General features: G+C 39.0%; 1 protein-coding gene and 1 non-coding gene across 3 annotated transcripts in view; one reads left to right on the top strand and one right to left on the bottom strand.

Moving 5' to 3' along the window:
- Positions 1-21,872, top strand: part of TAFA2 (TAFA chemokine like family member 2) — a 2,885,489-nt gene that overhangs the window by 1,901,288 nt on the left and 962,329 nt on the right. The window lies entirely within an intron of this gene.
- LOC122816017 lies at positions 12,103-12,209 on the bottom strand. Its single transcript, XR_006367028.1, has one exon. It is a non-coding gene; the product is annotated as a U6 spliceosomal RNA (small nuclear RNA).

Below are 21,872 nucleotides of genomic sequence, written 5' to 3'. Positions count from 1 at the left end.
TATCAACAGGACCAATATTAGGTTTCAACAGGGCAACTCTAATTCCAAATTTATCATTTACTTAGCTAAATGTGTAGCATGCCCTGGATATTATATAGGGAAGACCGAGAGGAACTTTAGGAAACATATTTGCGCACACTTGTACAGCATTAGGACGAAGGATGCAAATAATGCCCTATATAGGCATGTAAACAAGTATGGTGATAGACATTACTTCAAATTTGCCATATTGGACAATATTCAGATAGACCCTAGAGGGGGTAATATTAAGGGTATGTTATCTTACAAAGAAATATGGTGGCAATTGTTCACCGATGCTTCCACACCTCCAGGACTTTATGATTATGTCACCATAAAACCTATTTTGGCCATTGCGTAGATATTTTATTTTATTTTATTTTATTTTACTGTCATCAAAAACTGCAACTGAATAAGCCTGATGAATTGAGGCCATATATTCAATTTTAACATGCATCAACTAATATAGAGATCGATTATGTTTTTTTAATTAATGGATCAAACATTTTTAAAAGTGATTTTTGTAACGCATATATATTTTATTGAGAATTAATTACATTCTGTTTTGGGATGGTTGAAACATTTAGGATGCGTAAAATCTTTTATGTGTACATGTTGCTTTAAATGTTTTTAGTACTGGCACCAAAACTGCTATTTAAATTGTAACAGTTTCTCTTAGAGATGTTCTGATGAAGCCATTGTTACAGCGGGTGAAAGTGCTTAACCAAGTTTGTTAATAAACTGAAGTTTTTATGGTAAACGAGTGGTTTACACTTTCATATTTTAGCAGTATTGATTTTGCCAGCAATTGGTTTTGTTAAGGTGAATTTGGTTTCTCAAGAGCCCATGGACTTAGCGTTCTTACTATATTGTGTTTACAGTTCTGAAGTGTATATATATATATATATATATATATATATATGTGTGTGTGTGTGTGTGTGTGTGTTTAACTGAAGCTTCGTGTATCTGATGAAGTCTGACTGAACAAGACAAAAACGCTGTGATTTTAAATACATTCATGCTTTTTAGACTACTATTAAACCAGCTCAATTTTTGAACTGCAAGGCTGTACTGAGTTCCTTTTCTGTGGTACCTGACTTTGTCTTGGTTTAAAGTTTATTTGCTGGGTGCCAGTTTGAGTTTTTTGGAGTTATATGGTTCTGGAATTATTAATGCAAATATGAGCAAGTAATATTTGATGCCTTGTGGTGCAGTAGGATGTTACTGCAGAAACACCTGGAGGTCCACTCGGCTATAATGAGTTTATATTCTGCACATATTTTCAGTTTTTACACTCTTAAAGAATTGGTTCTTTTCTACTTCCCTCCTGCACATTCCTGTCCTACTTTCCCTTTGTTCTTCCCCCTGCTTGATCACCAGTTCACCACTTTCCTATCTACCCCATTTTAACACTTTTAATCTGGTCAAAAAATAAAATCAGGTAGAACAGACATAAGTTGCTGCAAAAGCAATAGATCCCTTCATTTTTTGGGCTCCATGTTTATGCTGAGGTGCGTATTGCACACCAACGTGCAGCTACAATGAGTGGCAGCAAAATGATGCAGTTACTTCCATGCAATGCCGCTTAACCCTGTTGTGCTTTGCAACACACAGCTACATATGTACTATAAAGAATTCATGTTATTGCATTATCAATGTTTAAATAAAAGTATTTAAAAGTATTCAGTAGACCTGGATTTGAACCTAGTACCATCTGGGCCCAAAATGGAATGTATCAGTGCATTAACACTTGCTGCTTCAGAGTCACTTAAGCAGCAGGTGTGTTGCATAGACTCAGTACTAACTGTCAGACATTAGCACTGCTTAGCTATGCACAAACATGTATATCTCGCATATGTATACACTTTACCAACTGTCACGCAAATCTGCTGCTCGCCGCACTATGGAAAAGTACATATTATTATGTATTGCTGCTGTTTATTGTCCCATTTCCTGTGTATGACATGAAACTACATGTTGAAACATTACAAACTGAATGCCCTATCTAACAATATGTCACATATTTACAATACAGCCATGTTGCCCCCCCCCCCAAAGCACTGCAACCCTGGTGTCTCAGTACTTTTTCCACACATATATCACCTAGATTACAGTAATAACAAATGTTCTGTGATATGCACATCAATCTGATAAAATGCAGAACTACAACTATTGACCCATTATCCTAAAAAGCCTTATCTACAAGGCAAGGGAAGGAATCAGCATGGACCTTATCCATAGGGACATACGTGACCTTCAACACACTTAACCTGACACATTCTGTTTTTGTCTAGGGTAGATCTTGCTTATTGAGCCTTGTGGACTTCTTTGATACTGACCCCAAAGACCTGGATGAGGGATAACAGGACATACTGCCTATGTTGAGTTATCCAAAGCCTTTGAAACTATCTCCCATTCCTGTCTCAAAATTAAGATCTCACATCTGGGAATTAGGCTATACAGTACTAGCTGGATAGGCAACTGGCTCACTAACAGAACACACACTCTCAAAGTTGGTGACTGCACCTCCACTACTAACCCACTTACCAGGGGAATACCACAAGGATTTGTGATGGGCCTTCAACTGTTTGGAAACTACTTCCCTGAAGTGCAGGCAACAGTAGATAGCCTGTGGTTTACCAAGTTTGTAGATGACTGTTAACTAGATGCACTCATACAGAGTCCCCCCCGTGATGGTAACATATTACAGACAGGGCTGACACATTCAAATGGTTGGATCCAAACTCATGGACTGAAACTTAAAGGAAACAATTTGTTTGTCCCCTTTGGCAATGAAGTACCCCTGCTAGTTATGATATACATAGCACCCCTCTAAGCTCAAGCACAGCATTGTGAGACTTGGGAACACATGTTGATAGTAATCTACACTTTCATCACTATGTGTACATAGTGGTGAGACATACATTCTGCATTGCACACCTCATACATATGGACATCACATCCAAGACCAGGGAGGTCATAGCTCTGCTGTACTCTACCCTTATCAGACCACTAATTGAGTACAGTGTTCCCTTCTGTCTGTATCTCACCAGACACTTGCATCAATTAGAGGAAACACAGAGGTTTAGAACTGGGAGAATCCAGGGCCTCTAAGCATGACATACATGGAAGACTGAAACACCTGTCACTGTACTCAGTATCATGCAGGCTGCTGAGAGGTGACCTATATCTGCCCTACAGAGCAGTCTCCGACTCTCTCCTACTGCAAGTGCTAGACATCTACAAATCAAATGGGACAAGAATAACTGCTCCAGGGTTCTCAGCCTAGCCTGTGACATAATTAGAACATCCTGGGGGCACAGATATAACCCCAGTGATTGACACTCCTCTGTAATAGGCTCCCACTGTGTGTGAAGCAGTGCTCCTCAATGACTTTATTCAAGTGCAGCCTTGACAATAACAATCTAATCAGGCTCAGTAAGGGTACTTGTATTTTTACACAGCTAGGCCTGCAAACACCATAAGGCTATTAGACTAGTAACGTCTTATGAACCTATGAAGCTATGAACCTATGCAGGCCTCCCAACATCTTGTCTCCCACATGGCCTACTGATGTCATCTACTATAAGGTGAGCAGCACTCTTATAAAAATCAAACTTGTGCTGTGGTGCTTGTATAAAGTACTGTGTCCTGTAGCCTGTAAACTTAGGTAGGTAGGGGTTCTGTTCTTGCTGCAGTCAACTTGTTTTGTGTGCCTGTGTGTATGTGTGTGTCTTGACAGAAGAGGAGAAGTGTGTATCCTACAGTTACTTTTCCAATGCCATGGGGTGACAGTGTTTTTATTCTTGCACATGCCTACCCATCCATGCCATGCAGGCCTCCCAACCTCTTGTCTCCCATGTGGCCTGCTGATGTCATCTACTATAAGTTGACCTGCACTCTTGCAAAAATCACATTTGTGCTGTGGTGCTTATATAAAATATTGTGTTCTGTAGTCTGTGTATTTAGATAGGGTGAGGTTCTATTGTCACTGCAGTCAAACTGTGTGTGTGTGTGTGTGTGTGTGTGTGTGTGTGTGTGTGTGTGTGTGTGTGCTCTCGTATGTGTGTTATTGCTTGACATTAGAGAGAGCATTTTACACCAGCATGTGGGACACTGTTATTACCATATTGTCTTCAGCACACATTGCTGATGTCATCACTTATAAAGTGTTGTCTGAGACACTTCAAGTCGGACTTGTGCCGTGGTATTGCGTAAAGTACTGAGTTCTGTAACCTCTGTACTTAGGTGGGAGCTCTATTCTTGCTGCAGTCAACTGGGTGTGTGAATGTGGTTCTTGCTTGACTTTGAGAGAGCATTTTACACCAGCGTGTGGGACACTGTTATTACCATATTGTCCTCAACACACACTGCTGATGTTATCAGCTATAGAGTGTTGTGTGAGATGCTCTAAGTCAGACTTGTGTTGTGGTTTTTGCATAAAGTACTGAGTTCTGTAATCTGTGTACTTAGGTAAGGGTTCTATTTTCACTTTTGTAGTCTCTTTACTCAGGTAAGGGTTATATTCTCACTGTAGTCAACTGTGTGTGTGTGTGTGTGTGTGTGTGTGTGTGTGTGTGTGTGTGTGTGTGTGTGTGTGTGTGTGTGTGTGTGTGTGTGTGTGTGTGTGTGTGTGTGTGTGTGTGTGTGTGTGTGTGCCTGCGCTCTTGCTTGACATTACAGAGAACATTTTACACCAGCATGTAGGACACTGTTATTAGCATATTCTTCACAACAGACACTGCTGATGTCATCAGTTATATCCGATTTGTAGGTATGCAGTACTCCCACCAGGGCTGGGTCTGAGACTGGCCTGGAGTTCAGGCAGATGTCACCTCATCCTATGCGAGACAGATTACAGTGACATGGTTTTTAATCTATCTACATACATCATGGCATGGTTTGTAGGCCCTGTGTTTTCTTGATGAGAAAGCCTTATGGTCTCACCAGCTGATGCATGTGTCTGGTGAGGTATATGCAAAAGAGATCATTATACTCTATTAGTGTTCTGATGAGGTTTGAGTACAGTGCTGTCATACAATCCTAAGATCTGAATATGATCGCATATCTTATGATGTGCACAATGCAGGCTTTCAATAAGAATATGGACACTTGGTGGCTGAAGTTCTAATTGCTATGCACATGTGTTCTCAGTGCTTGGGTTTCAGCACTGCAAGGCTGTTGTCAGTGCTATAATTAACATGGTATTTCACTTTTCAGACAGACAACAAAAAACACATTTTTGCATTTATATGTAGATTGTGTGACTTTTCCACCAATCATTTGTCTGTGTTACCTCCTCCTGTACTATGTTATCATCACTGGTGGACTCAGTGATTGCACCCGATATGCAAGATTCCTTAAACTTGGTAAGCCAAAGGGCATATACATTAGCCTGAACTGTTGAGAAACAGTAAAAGGCCAAGCACAGGTCCCAAGGCTTGCCAGGGGTGACAGTTCTACTGGTACAGGTTGATTCACCAATTTTCACAGTATGTGTTCTGTTTGTGAGACAATTGGTTACCCATCTAGTGATGTAGGCATTAATCTCCAGCTGGCATGGTTTCTTAATGATACCTGCATGAGGGATTGTGTCAAAATCCTAGGCCAGAGCACGATAGGCAGTACGTATTGTTTTACCTTCATCCATGCCTATCACACAGAATCACTGGGCTGTGACAACATCACAGATTGCCTGTGGCATGACTCAGGACATACACCTTCCTGATACGGTTGAATCTGCACTTCAATACACAGTCCACATGGGCTATGTTCCTGTAGAAGGGTGTACATCAACATGCACCCATCTGAGTTGGGGGTACAGCACCTGATGCATGCATGCATAGAGAGACCCTGATTCTCATCAACTGTGAGGTAGACCAACATATCATCATGGGCCTCTTCTAAATGGATACTAGTACATATTTCAGCTGTGTGCAACAGACCTGTGTGAGTTGTTAATGCTAAATTATGTCTGTTACAGATGATAGATGACCTCAGAGAGGTCATCAAGGGCATGCATGATGACAACAGTATCATCCTGTGGAACGACCAGGTCAAGGCATTTAACACAAATCCACACTGATGTATTCAATCAACACTGTCATATGTGGCCATAAACAGCTATATCACCAACTGGGTAGACCAGTGTATCAGATATGTTGAAATGTGAGAAGTGACATATATGTCAGGTCCAGTGATCAGGTCTGTACATCAGGGCTGTCTGCTCAGCCTTTTCCTGTCCATTATTTAAATGATGGACATCACAGATGACAGAAAAACTAGTAGCCATAAAACTTTGTAAGTACCCACCCACACACACTACTACCTGCTTTTAGAATGTGGGTTGTAAATAGATAGGTAGTGCTTTCCTTAACTAGGATTTTGTTTGATCTAATCAGTAGTAGTGTGTGGGGTGGGTGCTTGCTGTTCTTAAATGCACTTTTATGGCCCTGTTTATATTGTTTGCCTGGAGTAGGCTGGCTTAAAATTAAACAGTGCATATATTTTCCACACCTACTTCTAAGTGTATAAAAGATGATATATTTTTTTAACATTGAAAAGTACTTCAGATTTTTTGATTTTTTTATTACTGAGGATTGGAGCACTACCCGGGTTTCATATTCTTCTTCTTCTTTCGGCTTTTCCTGTTTAGGGGTCTTAGGGGTCGCCACAGCGGATCACCTGTCTGCTCATGATTTTTTACAGTGTCGAGTTGCCAGCCTGGCGACTACCTGGGTTTCATGATTTTTGGAAATTATTGTGAATGAGCTCATCAACTAGTTTTTCTGTTTTTTTTTAAATTTTTTTCCTCAACACCTGTGTCGATGAGGTTGGAACTAGACAGATTTCTGTGCTTGTTCATTTTTATGACATACACATCCTAGGTCCAGACAGCTGCCTGAATGCCTATAGATTGTGGTCAGTCATTGACTCCAACTGCGATATTAGTATAACACAGACAGTATCAATGTATACCAAATATTGTTGCATTAGCCATGCCAATACCTGCAATGATAAGAATGTATGGGGGGGGGGTTGTTAAGTCAGGTACCCAAACAACCCAAGTATAATGTAGACATCACACCCTATAATCATATCAATAGGTATGTGACACATGTCCTGGGGTGCATGGTAAGTGGAATGTCCACCAGCATGTGGTCACAGTGCTGACTACTCCCTTGAATGTAACCCAAGTACTGGGTACGTGAAGAACATCCACACCAGAGGCCATAATACCTTTATATTTCTCAGACTTCATCACACCAATAACTGGGTAGAATGCACCCTTCTTGATATACCTTCCTACACATCTTCCAGTGATGTGTAACTGAAGTGTACCACCTTTGTCACAGTGAGCTGTCATATAGCTTATTGGCCATATTTAGGTATTCTTTTCATGGAATATACATGACTGTCTGATGTTGCGGAACACCATTCCATTTGTTACACCAGATGCATTTGTGCTACATGTTTTGCTGATGCACGCACTATATACATGTGTGTTTCACAACTTAATGGCATGTATATAATTTGTGACAGTGTAGACTGTGCCATACATGTATATGCCATACACACCAGTCAACTAGCCTGTATTACTCATACTGTTGCATACAGATATAGCAGTGTCACTCCTAACACCTCCAGCAGATGTTACAGTACCGGAACAGTGTGCATGGTTACCCTCATAGAGTGTGGAAGTATCATAATAGTTGTTCAAGTGTGCATGTGCAGACTCATGTCTTAGCACTCTAAATATGGCAGAGGCATGGGATTATTGGTGGTATTATTCTGATATTGTCTATGATTGCGGTTGGTTCTTGTAATGTTTTCCATTAGCTTTTACCAGTGTCCACATTCCTGGAGACCTCTGCTGAGAGTACACTCATATTCAGGCATATCAGTTTGCCCAGCTGCACAATATGCACCCTGCCCCAATTGTATGCCAGATCACTGATAGATGCCATCTGCATTACTCATGTAAGAATGCTTATCTCACACAGACATCCTTCCCATTGTTATGTCACCTTGTGTGACAGTCACATAAAACAGATTTTCACTGTACATTCTCTACTGTACCATATAGATATGTGATTGGTATTGCTGGTACAACCATCTTCCACTGACATGCCCTCATCTGCTGTACATTAGGTTATTTCACCTGTCCTCTTTCCCTGTGTTCATTCCTACAATTCATGTGTGTCTGCCTGTTCAGTACACACACAGAGTTTATTTACATGGCAGCCCATGTACCCTTTCAGATCATTTCCACAGCTTGTGTACAGAATGCCACAAATGGGATATCATAATACTGTGCACTGTAGATACACTGTCCTGTACTGTGTTTGGACCATATACATCACATTCATACCTCTCAACTGTCCAGATATTCCTAGGATGTCCAGATGTTTTCCTTATCAAATTTCTGGCTTTCTGCCATATTTCTGGGATGATGTCAGGACTTATGCGACTCAGTATTACATACATTTGAGTTCATACCTTTCAACTGTCCTGATTTGTGCAGAATGTCCAGTTTTTGTCTCATATTTTTGATCTTTTCCTCATAACATTTTGATTTTCTGGCAAATCCTAAGATTGTTTCCTTCCTTGATAGACATTTGTGTTTCAAGCTTCATGCTTTTCAGAAAATTCAAGCTACTGTAAAATCTAATGTTTTATCTACTTTCTAGGTTTGTAGGAGCAATATTAGAATCTCTCTCTCTATTTTTTGCCCTTTGCCCCCCATTATTTTTGTCTTTGGCCAAATTTTTGCTCTAAGAGTTTGAGAGGTGTGTTTGAGTTTCATTTTACCACATTTGTATGTAACATCTATGTCAAATATGTCCCTATTTCTGGTTAATTGTCCACACATTATGTTGGCCTGTGTGCAGATGTGTTGTACTAACAGACTGAGATCTGTCTGTGAAGTGGTAGTCATTGTGGCATTCCATGCAAAACCACAGACCATAGGTGCTCTTCTTTCAACAGAATTGCTATCTGTATTCGCTTACACATTTTCTGGCTAGCAACACTGTTGCCAGCCGTGAAACCTCGCTTAGATGCTGCGCGCAGCAATAATATGCATCATGTGGTTGTTCGGGTTGCTGCTCACTGTGTACCACCACACACACATGTAAACTCTGTGTAGGCTTTGAGCAGAGCCTACATGCAGTTTGTTGAATCCTGGGGTACATATTCATGGCTTTTATTTTGTCTTGTTTAACCTAGAAGACAAAAAAGACCACAGTGGCAGTTTACTGATTTTAACTAAATAATAAAAGTAATTTTTTTATATTATTGTCCGTAAATTTTCCAGTGATGATGTAATCTTTTATGATTTGAATATTTTATAATTACAATGTAAATCATGGTGCTACATTTACTAAAGTTAAATATGAGATCATAACTACACACCAATTACCAAATGTATATTTTTGAAGACTATCCTGGAGAGGTTTCACTTTGTTTATTGAAGTAATTAAGTTACTCAGTTTACAGTTTGGTATGCTCACCCCCACCTGTATACTTCTAATATATATACCTTATAATGTATATGTACAGTATATATATATATATATATATATATATATATATATATATATATATATATACATATATATATATATATATATGTATGTATAAAACAGTATCTATGAAACTGCTTTATTCCCCACCTCTTAACTACAATACTAACATTTTCAGTTATACCTTTCTTCCCTCACCTCCATTTCTAAGCACTAAACATGTGTCCTGTTATGTAATTGACAAACCCATTAATATACCTCTTCATATGCCCAATGTTCAATGTCTACTAAAGCATGAGTATATTTTACACTGTAGGAATTGCCATTATTTCATATTAAACCAATATACCAATAAACCCAATCAGAAAAAATGGTAAACAAAAGCAAAAATAAACAGTCCCTTTCTCACTTTTATATCTGAGAAGAATAGTCCCAAACAAAGTGGCTGTACTACTAAGCATTATAAGACACAGTTGCTAACCTTATACATAATAGGTCCTTACAGCAAAGTTAAGATAAGTAGTATGAATTTTCAGCCTTCCAATAAATGCTAGTGAAAATCTTCTGAGAATGCAACACAAATCAAATGGCAAGATTACTAATTAACAAACAACTACTACTGTTTTGTTGGCTCCATTCTGACTCTCCGTAAAATTTAACATACAATGTTGTTCAGGTTAATGTATCTGAAATTGCTTGTATCCGTATGCAGACTTTCTATTTTTTGTGATTTTTGGTACCACTACGGCCTGTCACTATAGGGCAGGGATGTACCTAGATGCTAACATTGTAACATGGCTGATGGAGGTTTAGTAGATTTTTCTGATTCTGTGAAATAGACCCACAGGATTTGAACGTTTAGTTATACCTGTGGCAGCAACTTTTGTGTCTGTAGTTATATAACGGCTATTTCTCCTTGTACCTATACAAATTTGACATTTTTTATTTGCTTATTTCAAAGTTTTCACAAAATTTTGATGCAAGTTCCTATGGAAGTATGATCACATCATTGTTGATAAGATGCTGCATTCACATGTTTTTCTTTTATCTTTCTGACTGATGCACACCTCATTTTTGCTTTCATTCTCAGAGACAAAATTATGATACCAGTTAGATCTGGAAGAAACAATTAGAAAATTAAGTTTCTTGAATTGTTTTTGTGTGATTAGAGTAATTTCTGAAAGTTAAATTCTTTATTTCTGAAAGTTAAATTCTTTAGAACATCTTATGTCTGTGATTCCACAAAGGATTTTTATTGAATTTACTTGCACATTTGCATTTTGCAGGTATCTGTTTACAAATATAGGAGCAGATAATGTTATATTAATCATTCACATTATCCTGAAAAGACATATTTGAGTCACTGAGGATATTATCTCAAGTTATTTTTTATAAGTGTGTAATTTATTGCATCATAGTTGCCATTTGTAAATCATAGAAAAGATGATTTTTTTTTTGCTTATTTTGATTTTACTTATAGATTAAAGATGATAATATTAAGCTGTATCTTAATTACAGATGATACAAGAATGAATGGGAATATATAGTTCCTAGGTTTGTCAGCATAATATTTAATATATTGTCATTCTTAGCTGGATGTTGCACTGCGTGTCCATCTTGTTATGATTTACATAGTATGTTCACATTTGGGTGCATTTATTTGGCATTCAGTCAGATTTGGGGTTGTTAAAATTTCTCAAACAGACTGTATTTTCATTGTCTTCATTTTTCTTTCTTTTTTTTTTTTTTTTTTTTTTTTATATCTTGGAGTTCAGTCAGAATTTCCCCATGCTCTAGATGAATTCTTATATACTATGTCAAAATGGGCAAAACTATTTTATAAATCATTACCTAACATTATTAAAATACAAAAAAAAACAACTCAATATTAAGTGAACTTTATAGAGATGTTTTCATTTTGTATATCCGACAGGAGCTAAATAGGACATTGGCATTTATCTCAATGCTCTTACCAACCCTTATATAAAACCCAAAGTAGTGAACTTCTTGTTTTAACAGATACAATTCATTAAACTATTCGTAAAAATAATTATACCCAACTGGTCCAGATAATTTCTGCAGAAACCTGTAAAAAAAAAATCTCAGACAATCTAAGCAAAGGTCTTTCAAAAATTACAGTTTTATCCTGTCCCATAGCATTTCAGACATCAACCTAAATTTGTATTGATTATAAAGACAAATATGAATTTTTAAGATTCTTTAAATTTAAAATATAGTGCCTAATCATTTTAAATTGCAATAACACTGTAGCAAATTGTTTGAATACTGACTTGTCTGACATTATTTCTACATACCAATATTTTTTGTCTGCTCAAAAAATAGTAGACTATGGACAATCCTATATTTTTACCCTGTCAAAAGATGAGTCCAAAGCTTTTAACTGAGCTGATTACCTTTTTTGTAGGTTTATAGATAAGTTCTAGACTAACTGCCCTTGTAAATCATTTTAGCCCTAGCAAGTTCCTTTCAAAGGTGAGAATCAAACCCTGTGCTTTGTGTCTAAGAGGTAGATACCTTAAACACTTTACCAACCTCAAACTGAAATACAAAATGCTTCACAAAGTTGTGTGTCATTCTAAAGAAGGGGCCATGTTAATCTTATCCATATTGTTCCAGTTTTAGTATATGTGCTGCTAAAGCAAGCACTTTTCTTTTCAAAATTATGGATTCATTTGGTTTCCTGTCAAAACTCAGAAACAACACCAATGTTTTGTACCTTAGACATAGTACCCAAATTTCTTTGATTATTTGTCTGAACTAATTTATACTGAAAATGATGCAAGACAAGTTTATCTGCTATCCCCCTAACCGTGTGTTGAACCTATCCAAATTAATTATTTTCTCTTTATTTGATGATTATACATTTTTACGTCCCTTAAACATAGATGGTGTAGCCTGTAAATCAAATTAGTTGGGCATAAATCTTTCCTGGAGCAATCCAATTTACTGTTATCATAATATACTGCAGTATTGTCACTGCATTTGCAGTGATCTGACAAAGGTGGTCTGCCATGAAAATTTCTGTTATCTGAAATATTAATAATTAGATTAAGTAATCTATTCTAGAATTAAACTCTGCATCACACAGTCTTGTCACTGTACCCCATTTAACACATTCAAAATGATTGCTATCCTATGCGAAACTGTGTGCTCCAAAATAATTTGGGAGTTTCACACTATCTGACTTACACAGTTGCCATCTTATTATCAGCTCAAGTAAAGTGTTAAAAAAACATTAATAAAGTTAACAAAAAAATAATGTCTGTCTTGTCCAGGTGAATTCCATTAGTGTTACCATTTATAAATAAGAAGACACTCTTCATATTTAACATCCACAGCTTAATTCACTTATTTCATATCTTTAATGCTTAATCAAACTCTTAGAAATACCCAGAATATCCACATTCATAAAAACTGTAATTATAATCCTATTATGCAATTAAGTGGTAGAGTGATAGGTGTAAACCAGTACAATTTAATCAAACATGAAACAGTCTGTGGCTTTACTCAAATATTTCCAACACTGTTTCTCAGATTTATGCCTTCCTAATAGTTACTATGGTATAAACAACATTATACACTTAAAGTAGTATTTACTTTTACAACAACTGATTTGACTAATGCCAGCTTTTTTGGCAAACACTAAGTCATTTTTTAATTTTATATACCATCTCTTATTTATAACTTTCTGTTTGGGCCAGCTTTGAGCTATGTTTCAAAATAAAAACATCTGGCATGACAAATAAAAACACAAGTCTTCTCTGAGGTACTGGAACGTTTCACAACTTGTGCATGAGCTTAGTGAAACTCGGGAGGAAGTACACAAGGCTGATACTGATCTAAACTTAAGAAGAGTAGTATATGTGTATCAGAATGTATGGAAAATATAAAACAGGTACAAATAATCTGCAAGTACAATACAGATTAAACACCAACTAATAATAGAAATCCAGGAAATGATATTTTATAAAAGGTTTAGTACTCTTGCTCTGCCACAGTAATACGATTTCTTCAGAATAAAATTATTTAAAACTAGTCAGTGTTTATACTCAATTCATGAACTTACGTATCTGTAATCAACCGATCCAGCAAAAACAAAATGTTTTATTAAAATGAAGTCATGAATAAGATGTAAAATTATGTTCCAAATATTTGGTATTAAAGTACTGTGGCTCTAAGCTTCAAATTTCTCCTTATGTTAACTGAACAGGGTTGGGAGGTTGGCTTAATGGCTAAGGTGTTTACCTTACAGACTCAAGGCGCAGGGTTTGATACTCACATGTGGTAAATGGCTATGCGTAAAATGGCCCACAAGGGCCGTTATCCTAGTAAGAACCTATGAATCATACAAATCAGTTGCTGAAATGCATTTAATTTCGACTATCAGTAAACGCGATGCGTCATTGCCTGTCTGATCAAGTGCCACACTGTCAATCACAAAAAGTAGAAATGTCACACTGTTGGCAACAAAAAGTAGAAGTTTTTTTACAGCATAGTTGTGAATCTGTATATAACATTGGTGATGATTTTAGTCATGAGCCATTTGGTACTTATATAATTATTTGTGACAGCTTATGTGACTTCTTACCAATGTATCATGACTGTCACAAACTGCAGCATAATCCACATGCACATAATTACACCTTTGGTGTTTGCATGTACTAACAGCCCCATTTATGGGCTTATATGTTCATAATGTCATGTTATTGTGAGGCAGGCAGTGGAGGTGACAACTGAGGAGCCTAACCAGTGCACCCCAGCAAGCAGATCTGTAAGTGGATTGCCTGCTATGGTCCATGCACATACATCAAGAGAAACATTTTTGAGTATACATTCAATTATTAAGACATATGTTAAAGGTGATATATATATTTCTTTGACCAAAATATAGGAGAAGTCTACTGTCTGTTGACTTGAAGAAAAGTGATATACAGAATAACGTAACTATCAGGCAGATTGAATTAAAAGTATATAGTTTGCTCTTCTCTCATCAAACCTTATTTGCCAAAATCATTGATTCATATCAAACTCTGTAAATTACTTTGTTGCTGGCATTGCAGGTACCACTTCTTATATACAATGCAGATAATGTTCTCTTTTGTAGCTTCATTGAGAATTTCATCTAGCTTCAAAACATCTGTTGATCCATTCAGCCTCTAGCTTTTTGTACAAGCTGTTTCATAATCATATCCTATTTTATTCATGTAATTTAACTATTTCTCAGGTGTAGCCTGCAAAGCTTCTGGAACGTTCCTTAGATCATGCAGTGTTGGTAGCACTATAGAATCAATCTGAATTTAGTAAACTCAGGGAAAACAGCCCAAACCAGTAAATAGTTTTCATACTCTCTAAGTAAATCATCATACTGAGAATTTTCTATAATTTTTTGTATTATTTTTCACCAGTTCGCTAATGACCATTGGGCCATCTCCTCTGCCCACTTCATCGATCCATTCATTCTCTTAGTGCAAGAGCCATTGGTCTATTCATTCCTTTGGGAAGAGATGAGTGAGTCAGATGTGTGCTGGTGACCTCCATGCTGGGGACTGGCATTTTCCTCCTGGGTTCTTCATTCCTCTTTGTGCACTTCTGTAAGCGTCCAGCTGTTAGCATGCAGTTGGTCTTTGCGAAATATGCCATGTCCTCATATGTGATGATTACATTTATTGCCTTGCACCCCTTAAGATAGAATCCTTAAGTTATATTTGGACTCCATCAGGTATTCCAACATGGAGAGTGTGCCTGGACAACTTCCCCACTATCCCCCTCCTTAGAGAACACAGCAGAGCAGTCATAGCTTCATTATCCATCCCCCATGGCTGCTCCTTCATTGCCCAAGTCACTAACCATACTGAGGTCACATGGGTTATAGTCAGGGATTTATCTCTATATACCAACAGAGCTGGAAGACTAACTATTTGCAGGCTTGCAGTGTAACTGTGGATTCCCACTGTTATTCTCATCACTATACCAAGCATTTGACAAGCCAGACATGCCATTATGGAAAAAAGATCCCTGCATCAGGTTTCAGGAAATTAGTATTCTATTTCCTTTTCCTATATTTGTATGTAAGAACTTTTTAAACCTCTGGCTTACATGGTGCTCAGATAAATAATCTGTATACATAATGACTGCTTCAGATTGGTCTCTTCCTGACCCAGTACCTTGATTGTTTGAGGAGACCTTACATTACACTGTGTGACAGTGACATGCTTATTTATGGACTTTGGTCTTTTTTCTCTGGATTTCCAACTTAGGTGCTCATTGTGTTGTTTTAGCTTGAACACCATTCACTCTTTACTCACTCCTGGCATATATGGTCACGGGTCTACTTCAGACGACTGACAGACCAAAAGACTGAATCCCAAAATACTGAAAACGTAACTGAAAACATTTTTAATGCAGGGGGCAAGCCTCCCTGCCTCCCCACACCCCCTGCTAATTATATATATACAAACTCCAAAATTGCACGACAGTGGAGAAGGGGCAAATTCAATCCTTCAATATTTTGAGTTTTCAGTATTTTGGGATTCAGTCTTTTGTTTTTTTCAGTCTTTTGAAGTAGACACGTGGTCATTTACAACAGGGCATTTATTTTTATCATTGTCATAGCAATATCTGTTGCAAGAGTCTTCCTTTGTGTTATGCTTTCTTTGCAATTCACATTTTTATAGACATCTTTACTTTGTTATAATACATTTTTACTTTATCCATCTCACAGGCCAATAAAATGTTAGAAGATTTATTTGATGTTCTAATTGTGATGAGGAAATTTCACATGATTTGCACACATAATTCACTCAATTTAAAATGAACTCTGATTGTCTAAGTAATCTGAGCATTTTTTTATTAATTGTATTGCCACACAATTCTGACTGACATTACTGAATCATACAACTCATTAAATTCACAAACTTTGGTCCATTTCTTTAATTTAGACTTATGGTGACCCTGTCCACTCATAGGTTCATAGTTTCATAGGTTGATACTAGGCTATCTGCCCTAGGGCATTTATAAGCCTAGCCAGAGTGTGTTTGGCTTTCGCCACCCTTTTAAATTAGTTGACTGTGCCTCTATGTAGTAGGTCACAGAAGGTAGCCCTTTTAAGGTTAGTTTACTGTACCTCTGTCAAGCAGGGACACAGAAGAGATCCCAGGGGTAAACTTACGATCTCCCATCCACTCGTCAAGATTTCTCTTGAAGAGGGTCAGTGAGGGGCTCTGCCTAACATGGATTGGGATTTTGTTCCAGAGTGAGGGGAGCCTCTGGGATATGAATCTGTCCCTCCAGCATATCCTATTTATTTCTGTGCTGAGGTTCAAGTCCCTGGAGCGTGTAGCTCTAAGGGATTTGGATTTCTTGAGGTGAAGCATGTCCATTAATTCTGGGTTGGACATGGCTTTATACATCAGACACAGATCGCCCCTGAGTAGGCGGTACGCAGTTGAGTAGAGCTGGAGTTTCTTTAGCCGAACTGCATAGGGCATCTGTTTGAGCCCCTTGATCCTCTTGGTGAGGTACTTTTGGGGTCTTTCCAGTTGCTGCAGGTGTCGGCATTGTATTCAATTATGGGCCTGATAAGTGATGAGTAGAGGGGCACAATAACCTTTCTTGATCTAGATGTAAACTCTTTCGTAATAAGGTGGGCTGTATAGAAGGTCTTTCTAACCACTTTGGCAACGTGATTGTCAAAGGAGAGATTGCTATCTACTTGGGTCCCCAAGTCCCTAATTACTTCTTCAGTACTTAAAGGATTACCACCTATGTGGTAATTTGTGGGCACTTTGTTTTTCCCAAAGGGGATGACTACGCACTTTTTGGCATTTAGCTTTAGGCCATGGCTCTGGCACCAGTTATCCATCTCTGTGAGACCCTTTTGGAGGAAGCTTGTGTCAGCCGGAGAGTCAATTATGGCACCCAATTTGCAATCATCTGCGAACTTAGTCAGCCATAGTCCACCCGTGTTAGCCTGTACCTCGGAGAAATATATACCGAACAAGAGAGGTCCCAGGACTGTGCCTTGTGGGACGCCACTTGTAACTGGTTTAGAGTCTGACATGGCACCTGCTATTCTGACCATGTGGGTTCTATCCCTGAGCCAGTTTGCAACCCATCTTGTGATATAGGGTTTGATATTTAAGCTGGTGAGCTTATTTATGATGCCCAAATGGGGTATTGTGTCAAAGGCTTTTGTGAGGTCCATGTAGGCTGTGTGGACTACCTTCCCTTCATCTATGGCTTTGGTAACTGTTTCAAAGAAGTCGACCAGGTTCAGGAGGCAAGATCTGCCCTTAACAAAGCCGAATTGGGTAGGATCCAGTGTCTGGAGGTTCCCAATGTCTTTGTTTATGGTTTCCATGATGATACGCTCCATAGCTTTGCAGACCACGCTAGTCAGGCTTATAGGGCGATAGTTTCCGGGGTCTGTTGTGGCACCACCTTTGTGAAGTGGGACCACTGTTGCTGTATGCCATTCCTTGGGTACATATCCTGTAGTAAGGCTGAGATTGAACAGTGACTTTATATGAGGGTTTAGTTCTTCTTGGAGCTCATGTAAGACGCAGCCTGGGACACCATCTGGTCCCATTGATGCTGTGTTTTTTGCTTTGGAGAGGGCAGCTCTCACCTGTGCATCTGTGATCTCAGGAAGGCTACACTCTGTTGGGATAGACATTTGCTCTTTTGGGGAAGGGGTAGTTTGCACTGAACCTTTCTGCCAGGATGTTGGCAATGTCTGTGGGTTCAGTGTATTTTTTGTCATTTTGCACTAACTCAGAGCATATCTGGGAGTTGCCTCCCAGGTTTCTGACATAACTAAAGAAGGCCTTGTGATTGTCTTTAGTGTCTTGTGCAATTTTTCTTTCGAAGCTGGCCTTAGATGATTTTATGAGGGATCATAGTTTCTTGCTAGTACTGATCAGAGATGCCTTCCCTTTTTGGGATTTTGCTCTATCATGTAGTAGCTTTCTCCTTCTGTTGTATAGCTTATTTATGGCTGGGGTCCACCAGACAGGTCTCCTGCCTTTGGAGGAGTGAGTCTTGGTTTTATTTGGGATAGCATGCTCCATGCATTCCTGTAGGTGTCCATAGAATGCTTTTGTAAAGGATTTTGGGCCGTAATTTCTACTGGCCCGGGGGCTTTGAAGGATTCCACCTCAGTTTTGAGAAGTGTGAAGTTTGCTATTGAGAAGTTCTTCACCGTGGTTTCCTTGGCTAGGGGTGGGGATGGAATATGGATGTCCAGTGAGATTAGTTTATGGTCTGATCTTACCAATGAGGGGTATACCTCTGGTGTGGAACATAGAGACCCCATGTTGGTGATGACTAGATCCGATATGTTTTCCCCTCTTGTGGGAGTGGTGACCAGTTGTTCCATAGCATTTGAGTTTATAAATTCTAGGAACCATTGGGCGATGGTGTTTGGGCTTGAGTAGTTTTCCCAATCAATGTTTGGGTAGTTGAAGTCACCCAATATAATGGTGTTTGGAGAGACCTTCATATTCTCCAGTGTTCTCAGGAACGCCGAGTGAGGTTCCTGTGTTTGGGAGGGTGGTCTGTAGCAGGCTACAAACTGAAAGGCAGTTTTGCCCACTTTTAGTTGCACATGGATGGCCTCCGATGCTTCATGCAGTGCCACTAACCTGGAGGCGTGGGTATCTTTGATAAATATGGATACTCCCCCTCCATTTGTGGTTCGGTCCGAGTTTTGGGGCTGGAAAGCATGGTATGAAGTATAACCTGTTAGTACTGGGGTGCTCTCGGGAGCCTTGAACCAGGTTTCTGTTACTGCACAGCTATCGATATTCTCCATACTGAAGAAAGTCTCGAGTGCGTGCATCTTGAGGTTTAGACTTCTGGCGTTGAGCAGCATTACCCTTAGTTTTTTTTTACTTTGTGTTGTCTATGGAGGTGGGTTTGTCTTTTGAGCCTTGCCTAAAAAAGGCACTATGGGGGAGGCAAGAGCCTTTGCCAGTATTCGAAAACCCAGGGGTGACAGGTGCAAGCCGTCCCTAGCGAAACAATGTGGCTTGTCGAGCATGTCATCCCAGGCTGACAGACACTGGATCCCCTTTGAATGACACCAATACTTTAGCCAATTGTTAAAATTGATAATTTTGTCTTTATACTGTGGCATCATTCTTGGTGAGGGTAAGATGCTACTCAAGGTCAGGGTCCTACCGGCCTGGGCTACATGATCAAAGAGCTCCTCTATGTCTTTTTTCATGTAGTCCAGGGAGGTAGATCTCAGGTTATTCACACCAGCATGGACAATGACGGAGTCATATTTGTACTTGCTTTGGAGTGACCTGAGTGCTTGTGTTATGTGGTGGATCCTGGCACACGACAGGCAGCTTACAGTGACCTCCTTCTTGTTCAGCCTGGTGAGTGGGACATCAGTGTGTCTGGCAATAGAGTCACCTATTACAAGTGCATTAAGTGTGTTGTTTAGCCTTAAGGGCTGTGACTGACATGAAGAACAAATTGCAAAATAAATGGGAGATTAAGCTAGCTGTGGTGTCATATGTGGATAAAAGCTTGGCTATATGTCCCATGATCAAATAGCAGCTCTGGTCCTTGACTGAGCTGGTAGGAGAAGATGGTCAAGCCCATTCTGGGATTGAGGGGGCAGTCTGTGTCCATTCGATGTCCAGTTCATCAAAGGAGGAATGACACTGCAAGTAACAGTGCCGGGGTGGGTGGATTTGCATTAGGGAGGGTGTTATGGACCCTGCAATAATATGCATCATTATCCTACCACCCAGGGAAGGTGATTGGCCTAAACAAATAAGTCCTCATTTCTGGTAAATTAGCCAGAGCACAACCTGCTGAAGACACTGCCTGTATGATAGTCTGCTCAGACCAGCTCTCACCCTCAGTAGGAAACACTCTGGATGGGAAACCCATATAAGTTTTATGTAGGGAGAGGCCAGAAGGTCAGCAGCTGCAGTGAGAATAAGCTTGAAATAATTAAATAAATATATACAGGGCGTATTCTTTCTCATATCGCAGCAGTTCTGAAACTTTTGTCTCATCACTGCAGTGTCCTCTCTTTTTTCCTCTTCAAACTCAATTGTATTATAAACTTTCAATGCTTGTTCCACTGACAAATGCAGAGATGTTTCATTCTGTTGATTTTCAGGCTTCTTGAATATTTTTTTACAGTCAGGAATGAAACACATTTCTATACATAAATTTCAGTTCTCTTCAGAGATAGCTCTGCCATGGTGCTGTACCATGGTGGGCTGTCTCCTCAGCCTACCGTAAATGCTAATGAGGCATTCAGGGGGATGTGGCCTATGCTAATTAGCCACTTGCTCCCCCCCCAGAAATGTCTGTAATAATGCATTTATGCAGCAGAGTGATTCATAGTTACATCAGCCAACCATTTCAATGAATATGGCCAAAAGCTTATGTTCTCCCGATCATGTTAGAGGTAGGTGTTGATGAATTAAGCTGACAGGTAGTGTTGGGGTTATGTGTGTGCATGTGTGTATGTGTGTGGCTGCATGTGTGAGTGTACGTATTAAACTGAATGGTGCATCTCTGTGTGAACATGTGTCTGCCTTTAAGGTTGCAGTAGGAGTTTAGCTAGAGGATAGGTAGGGTAGGGGTGTGTATGTGTGCATGTGTTTATGGGCAGGGATGAATGGGTGAGAGTGAGATCAGGTGAGGAGGGCTGTGCGCACATGCATGTCTGTGTTTGCATCTCTGAATTCATGAATATGTGAATGTGTACATGTGGATGGCTGTGCGCACATGCGTGTCTGTGTTTGCATCTCTGAATGCATGAATATGAGAATGTGTACATGTGGATGGGGTCTGCCACACATCCACACTCCCCTACACTAATGAGCAAATCCTGAACTATTGAGGGGCTGGGAACAATAGACACCAGGGCTACTCTTCATGTTGTGTCTTAAAGGCACTTAAAAAATAGAAAAACATTTTGCAGCATGCAAAACATGGGAGGAGACAATAGACAGAAATGATCATGCTGTAAGGCACTTAAAAAGATTCAAACCAAATGTACCACATTTTTAGCTCTCTACATTAACATTAGACACCAAGAAGAGTTCTGTATATTACCTTAAAGTCTTAAAAAAAAAGATAAAGTAAAAGGTGGGAAAAATTTTTCAAACCCTGCAACATTTATGCAGAAAAGACCATACCATGTAGGAACCTTAGCCCTCTATACTAACTGAGAAGTTAATGTAGCAGTGCATTTTCTTATATACTAAGAAGTATAAAACTCTATTATCTGGCATTATTCACTGTTTAAAATGGTCTGTGAATTATGAGGAAAAAGGG

This window comes from Protopterus annectens, chromosome 11.part0 (genome assembly GCF_019279795.1).
Source record: "Protopterus annectens isolate FY-2018-M chromosome 11.part0, PAN1.0, whole genome shotgun sequence".
NCBI classification, from domain to species: Eukaryota; Metazoa; Chordata; order Ceratodontiformes; family Protopteridae; genus Protopterus; species Protopterus annectens.
Note: the sequence above shows the minus strand (reverse complement) of the source record. Positions and strands in the feature narration are given on the sequence as shown.